The 5709-nt window shown below is 38.1% G+C and overlaps 1 pseudogene; it reads right to left on the reverse strand.

Annotated features, from left to right (window-relative positions):
* Nucleotides 1–1880: 1880 nt before the first annotated feature.
* Nucleotides 1881–3775, reverse strand: LOC119508529 (annotated as a pseudogene).
* Between the last annotated feature and the right edge of the window lie 1934 nt (nt 3776–5709).

The following is a 5709-nucleotide window of genomic DNA, read 5'->3' on the forward strand; positions in this document are numbered from 1 at the left end:
GGAAGGCTCTGAACCAGTATTTGTTGGATTCTCAAACCCACATTCTTTTATTCTTCCACTCTGCCATCTTTATGTGGATTAAAAGCAAATATTTAATTTAAGGTTAGCTCCCCTCATTCTTGGGCTGCCTTCCTTTGCCATAAGCCAGGGTATACTGAGAATGGTCTCATTTTACCATGGGTCTCTAAGAAGGATATAATTGGGAAGGCAAGCCTGACTCAAAATCCCCAGGTACTAAAATGCATCCCTTAAAATGATGCACAATGGATTATCTCTCCTGAGGAGTTTTCTGTTGCAGTCCTTTAGTATGCACAACTGAGAGCATTTCTAAGGCCTACTTTTCAGATGCTTTGGGATTCCTAATCAGGTGTTGCTGGCAATACCTCTTGAAAAGATTTTTTTAAATGGATGCTACAGAGAGGTCTATTTCTCTCTGCTTCAGAAAGCCTTCAAAATTCTCACCACTGGGAGAAGCAAAGCTGCTTCAGGCCTCCCAAAACACCTTGAAAATACTTATATTTGCCAAGGGGCTGAACCCACAGGAAGAAACCTTAACTCTTGAACAATCTGACTGTTAAATCTTGGATAAATTACTTCCCTTTTCTATGCCTCAATTTCGTGGTCTGTAAAATGAGGGGTTAAATTAGATAGTTTTCAAGGTCCCCTAGAGCTCTGATTCAAGGATAAGCATGCAGTGAGTTTGGTGGTCTGTAGCAATGAAATTCCAGGACAAGAGCTGTACAATAGCCCAAAAGCCAAAATAGATTTGAAACCATTAAACAAAGCCTGCAAGGGCTGGTTTAACTTTAACAGTGGAGAAAGGATTTACCTGCCCTGTGATTCTGGTTTGCAAATGTAGGTCCTTGAAGAAATTATTTAATATGGAGCTGAGGGATTGGTGGAGTGAGAAGTAGCAGTAAAAGGAATAAATTCGCTCCACCTTTGCAGAATAGAGAAAAGCAGCATCCAGAGCCCTTTCCAATTTTCTCCCTCCTCTATTCCTCACTAAAAAGAGGAGCAAACAGAGGAGCAAAAATAGGGTCCTGCTGCCACCTTGTGGCACACTGGCAGACTAGAAAAGTCCAATTTCCATCTGGAGTCATTTTCCTTCTATCTAAGGCACCATTTTCCTTTATCATTTATTGTACTGCTGGCCTTCTAGAATGAATTCTATCCTCTTTCATATGTCTGAAAAAGTTTTTATTTCACCTTTTTAAAAATAAGTACGTAGATACCATTTATTTGGTCCATAGTAAAACATCAAATATAAATAACCTGAAACTGTAACAATACACAAAAATTGGCTTCTTACACAGATGTACCAGCAGTGTCAGGAAGTACGAGCTGAAAACGTAAGTAAATTAACATTGTTTTACAGTAATATACATAGTGCCAGTTAACATTTAAAAATAAGTTTCAATGCATAGCACTTAATACTTTTTTTAGTCTGTTTCAGTCAGTTAAGAGAATGAAAATGGTTAGGATCTAGGCTAAAAATAACTCTTCTTCTAACCAAAAATAAAGGCATAAAATTTATAACCAGGTATCAATTTTACTAAACCACAATATTTTAAAACTATTAAATGATACCTAAGGGTATTTACGTTAAAAGGCAACATGCAGGTGTTGTTTCATTTCATGACTGTTTATGCACACACTTTGTTCAAAGGGTTTAAAACTATATTCCTACTTTCAATAAAGTATACTGCAATGTTTCTAATAGTTCTAACAAAATGAATGCTTTCAAAGGGAGCAGAATTGTTTTCAAGTAATTGGTGTACTATGTTTTTTCCACTTTGGAACAAAGGACCCAGCGAATAATCTGGTTCTGCCCAGATGACCAAATGCAATCAGAATGTTCTGTTCAGAGGCACTTCTGTTCAATCTAATGTTATAACATCATCAGGTTCATCTGTCTGTTCTGTTCATGACCTCTTTGCACTAACATTCTCTTTCTCATCTAATTTCCTCTTGCAACTTCTCTCTTTTTCACTGATGTCAGCATTATTTGAAGAGCCTTCTTCATCTGAATCAACTATAAGCACGCCATCTTGTTCTTGTGCTCTGGATGTGGAAGGCTGAGCTCTGTCATCACTGCTGTTGGTTATACTTTTGACAGCACCTTCTACTTGTTTGGGCACCACTTATTCTGGGGCATCACCAACAACTTCAAATTCAACGTCCTTTCCTAGGTCTTCACTATGAAGGATGCTGATCAGTAAGGTATAGTCCCAAAGCAAGTCATCTGCTTGAAGCTGGCTACCAGTTCTAATTCCAAATTCTGACAACTTCTTATGGTTATTAGCTTCTGTCTCTCCCTCTTCTGAAGTTATTAGGATTACTCCTTTCCCATCTTCGATTTGGAATCTGGTGCTACCATAGCAAATTTTTCTCTCACTATGTTATCTTATAATGTGAGAACAGTCACTTTATGGATGTTCAGCTGTACAGTCATCTCCAGCTTGCTGGCACAGACATAACAATTGGGGCTGGGAGGATCCAGAGTACAAGACACAAGAAGCTTCTTTCTCAGATTCGGTTGCTTATTTTTAAAAAAATCATTCTATAGTGGTCTATTTTTCCTGAAAGAATCTTCAATCCTTCCAGTACTATCAACCCAGCATCACTGCATTGGTAGTAGCAATAGCAGGATTATTCTCTGCCATTGATTTTATACTAAATCTGCTCTTCATATTCATACTGAAAATATGCATCCTGAGCTTTGCAGCAGAGGTGACAAAATCCACTGCCCCATATGACCTCAGCTCCATCCACTTCTTCTGCTAAATGAACTCTCAAAGTCTCAATGCTCTTCAAAAAAAAACTTGCATGGTTCTTTATGTCTAGAACCTGCTGGTATTTCAGACCTAACTGGTGTTCATTTTGTTGATCTGATGCAATGGTTTCTTCACCTTGACTTTGTACTCCAGTCCAGTCCAACAGAACTAGTGGTTTCCTTTTCCACCAAAGTTTGTCTATTGTCAACAGATACCTGATATCATCTTTAAAAAGCTTGGTAAAAAGTTTAATTGGATCATATCCAGTTGATTTAGCCTATTCCTTAGTGGAAATACATTTAATGTCACCATCTTCATTAGATGCTCTAGCTCTGGTTTCAGCTTCCATTGGTTCCCAGGCAGCTTCAGGGTCAGTTCCATCAGGAGATACTTCTTGATCAGCATCTTCTTCCCCAAACAATTGGTTAAACAAATACTTTGCCCAAACAATGCAATGAATAGGTTCTGAAGGTTGTGTTATGAATTGTACAGCCAGGAAAAGTTCTCTGGGTTGGTTTAAGATGACATTCATAACACTCAGTCATACCTAATTTAATAATAGTTACTTGTCCAAGATAACCAACAGTTCCACTCTCAATAAGAGGGACATCAACTGCAAGTTCACATCTATTTACATGGTTGTGGGCAGCTCTGTTACCTAAAGCATTCATAACCAATATAAATTCTCTAAAAAATTCCACAATATAGTCGGGGTTCATGATGCTGTCATGGTAGGCTATGAAAACAGCTTTTGGATAAAACTGAAGTACACTTTCTTCAGCAACCTGTGCCTTTGATCTTCCAATATGCTTCTTTTGAAACAAAAACTGCCTGTTGAGGTTGCCGACATCACTAGCATCCAGATCAATTAGGCTGATGTGGGAGAAGCCAGTGCACACAAGGTTCTTGAGGAGCTTGCAGCCAATGCTGCCTGCACCCACTACCAGCACCCAGCCCCCACCCATGGCCTAGGCCAGCTCCCAGGGAAGCCCCTGTGACAGTGCCCATAGCAGGACTACAACAAGCAGCGGCTGAAGTTGAAGTGGAGGTGGGAGACCTAAGCAGCAGCCAGAAGCGGGTGTCACCTTTGTTTTTGAAAGATATTTTCTCCATGTATAGAATTCTAGGTTGATATTTTTTTTTCCTTTCAGGACTTTAAAGATATTTCTCCATTGTCTTCTGAGTTTCATTGTTCCTAGTGAGCAGTCTGCTGTCATTCTTTGTTCCTCAGTATATAAAGTCTTTTTAACTCTGGCTGCTTTTAAGATTTACAGTGACCTCAGTGATTGGACTATGATGTGCTTTGGTGTAGTTTTCTTCTTGTTTCTTCTGCTTGGGTTCTCTGAGATTTGGGGATCTGTCAGTTTATAATTGACATCAAATTTGGAAACTTTTCTGCCACTATTTCTTCAATATTATATTAAAATATTTTTCTGGTTCCCCCACCCTTTCTCAAACTCTACTTGATGTTATCCCACAGATAACTGATTCTCTGTTCATTTATTTCCATCTTTTATCTCTATGATGTATGTTGGATAGTTTCTATTATTATGTCCTCAAGTGTACTAATTTTTTCTTTTACTGTGTCTAATCTGCTGTTAATCCCACCCAGTGTACTTTTCATCTCAAGTATTGTATTTGTCATTTCCAAAAGCTCAATTTGAGTCTTTTTAATATCTCTAATTTCTTTCCTTGCTACGTTCATACTTTCCTCTACCTTCCTGAATATACAAAGTATATTTATAACAGCTGTTTCAATATCTTTGTCTACTAATTTTATCATCTGTGTCATTTCCAGACTTTTTTTATACTAATTGAATTTTTTCCATGTTATGGGTTGCATTACCCTGTTTCTTTGCATGTCTGGTAACTTTCCATTGAATGCCAGACATTGTGAATTTGGATGCTGGATTATTTTCTTTCTTTCTTTTTTTTTTTCTTTTCTTTTTTTTTTTTTTGTATTTTTTTAAATATTTGGGGGTTTTCTGGGATGCAGCTTAAAGTTACTTAGAAACAGTCTAATCTGTTTGAAGCTTACTTTTACCTTTTTTTAGGCAGGTCCAGAAGAGCCTTTAGTCCAGGGCTGATTTAGCCCCATTACTGAGGCATTATCCTTCTGAGACTTTGCTCTTAGATCTTTCCACTCTGGCTTATGGGTACATGAACTATTCCTAGCCCTATGTGAGATCCAACAAGTGTTTTTCCTGTTACTTTTCAGTGATTCTTTCCTACCCTCAATAGTTTCCTCACACACATGTGCTAATCTGTACTCAGCCAAAGAACTTGAAAGATACTCTCTCCAGACCTTCAGAGTTCTCTCTTTGTGCAGTTCTCTCTGACCTTCAGTTCTATTATCTTGGCCTTCCCAAACTCCAAACTGTCCTCTCAACTCAGCAAGATCACCAGGTTCTATTTGGGTTCCCCTTTTCTGTACTATAGCCTAGAAATTTTCTCCAGGCAATGATCTGGGGAACTCATAGAGCTACCACATTTGTTTCTTTTCTTTTAGGGGTCACAGTCTTGTACTGCCTGTTTTCCAGTGTCTGAAAACCACTGTTTCATATATTTTGTTGAGTGTTTTAGTTATTAAGGTGGGAAGGTAAATCCTACTGAGAATCCATCGTGGCCAGAAGTGTAAGGCCTTGCAACCCCTAATAATTTACTGTATCTAGGCATTAAGCACCGATGATTGCTAGTATCACAAAAAGATAGATAACCAGACATTATGTGCCTCCTGACAGAGAAATACAACATTATCTGTGAAGTAGTCTTGAAAAAAAAATCAAACCTAAATCTGGTCAAGCATCTAGACCCAACTATCAATTTACAGGAAATGCAGATGACATGGGAACATTTTTAAATACACCACAGTTTTACAATCAACAAAATCCAAACTATATGAAACTGTAGGACAAGCAACTAGTTTCTTCAA

This window comes from Choloepus didactylus, chromosome 13, assembly GCF_015220235.1.
Source record: "Choloepus didactylus isolate mChoDid1 chromosome 13, mChoDid1.pri, whole genome shotgun sequence".
In the NCBI taxonomy this organism is placed as follows: domain Eukaryota; kingdom Metazoa; phylum Chordata; class Mammalia; order Pilosa; family Megalonychidae; genus Choloepus; species Choloepus didactylus.